Genomic DNA, 1,263 nt, shown 5'->3' with positions numbered 1-1,263 from the left:
CGGAATCTCCACCTTAGGAGGGTGGCGCCTTATCCATTGGGCCAGCAGGGCGATGATTCAACTTCCGATCATGTTGATGTCTGTGACTGTTTCGCCGATTACATGAGTGATTACTCTACCTCTCGAAAATTCCTTGATGAAAATTTTGCGAAAGTTCATAGGGCACGCCCGGATTTGAAGCGAGGACCTGCTAATCTGCAATCAGCCGCTCTACCACTGAGCTACACACCCATCCACAAAATTCGACTATTCCTCCATTTGACCTATTTTCATTCAAAATTTCACTCATCACTGTGTCGTTTACAGCCAGCTCAATCGAGTCGTCCTCTAATGATTCTTACTAAACTTATCTACCCTACCCGAGGATCGAACTCGAAATCTCCACCTTAGGAGGGTGGCGCCTTATCCATTGGGCCAGCAGAGCGATGATTCAACCTCCGATCATGTTGATGTCTGTGACTGTTTCGCCGATTACATGAGTGATTACTCTACCTCTCGAAAATTCCTTGATGGAAATTTTGCGAAGGTTCAAAGGGCACGCCCGGATTTGAACCGAGGACCTGCTGATCTGCAGTCAGCCGCTCTACCACTGAGCTACACACCCATATACGCAATTCGACTAGTCCTCCATTTGACCTATTTTCATTCAAAATTGCACTCCTCACTGTGTCGTTTACAGCCAGCTCAATCGAGTCGTCTTCTAATGATTCTCAGTGAACTTATCTACCCTACCCGAGGATCGAACTCGGAATCTCCACCTTAGGAGGGTGGCGCCTTATCCATTGGGCCAGCAGGGCGATGATTTAACTTCCGATCATGTTGATGTCTGTGACTGTTTCGCCGATTACATGAGTGATTACTCTACCCCTCGAAAATTCCTTGATGGAAATTTTGCGAAGGTTCAAAGGGCACGCCCGGATTTGAACCGAGGACCTGCTGATCTGCAGTCAGCCGCTCTACCACTGAGCTACACACCCATATACGCAATTCGACTAGTCCTCCATTTGACCTATTTTCATTCAAAATTGCACTCCTCACTGTGTCGTTTACAGCCAGCTCAATCGAGTCGTCTTCTAATGATTCTCAGTGAACTTATCTACCCTACCCGAGGATCGAACTCGGAATCTCCACCTTAGGAGGGTGGCGCCTTATCCATTGGGCCAGCAGGGCGATGATTTAACTTCCGATCATGTTGATGTCTGTGACTGTTTCGCCGGATTACATGAGTGATTACTCTACCCCTCGAAAATTCCTTGATGGAAA

The 1,263-nt window shown here is 47.3% G+C and overlaps 6 non-coding genes across 6 annotated transcripts; all 6 read right to left on the bottom strand.

The window, feature by feature from the left end:
• Positions 1 to 159: 159 nt before the first annotated feature.
• On the bottom strand, positions 160 to 231 carry Pmar_PMAR026751. The gene has a single exon. It is a non-coding gene; the product is annotated as a tRNA-Cys (tRNA).
• A 120-nt stretch (positions 232 to 351) lies between these two features.
• Pmar_PMAR026750 lies at positions 352 to 424 on the bottom strand. Its single transcript has one exon. It is a non-coding gene; the product is annotated as a tRNA-Arg (tRNA).
• A 108-nt stretch (positions 425 to 532) lies between these two features.
• On the bottom strand, positions 533 to 604 carry Pmar_PMAR026749. Its single transcript has one exon. It is a non-coding gene; the product is annotated as a tRNA-Cys (tRNA).
• Positions 605 to 724: 120 nt separating this feature from the next.
• On the bottom strand, positions 725 to 797 carry Pmar_PMAR026748. Its single transcript has one exon. It is a non-coding gene; the product is annotated as a tRNA-Arg (tRNA).
• A 108-nt stretch (positions 798 to 905) lies between these two features.
• Positions 906 to 977, bottom strand: Pmar_PMAR026747. Its single transcript has one exon. It is a non-coding gene; the product is annotated as a tRNA-Cys (tRNA).
• Positions 978 to 1,097: 120 nt separating this feature from the next.
• On the bottom strand, positions 1,098 to 1,170 carry Pmar_PMAR026746. The gene has a single exon. It is a non-coding gene; the product is annotated as a tRNA-Arg (tRNA).
• Between the last annotated feature and the right edge of the window lie 93 nt (positions 1,171 to 1,263).

This window comes from Perkinsus marinus (genome assembly GCF_000006405.1).
Source record: "Perkinsus marinus ATCC 50983 genomic scaffold scf_1104296929276, whole genome shotgun sequence".
Lineage (NCBI taxonomy): Eukaryota > Perkinsozoa > Perkinsida > Perkinsidae > Perkinsus > Perkinsus marinus.
Note: the sequence above shows the minus strand (reverse complement) of the source record. Positions and strands in the feature narration are given on the sequence as shown.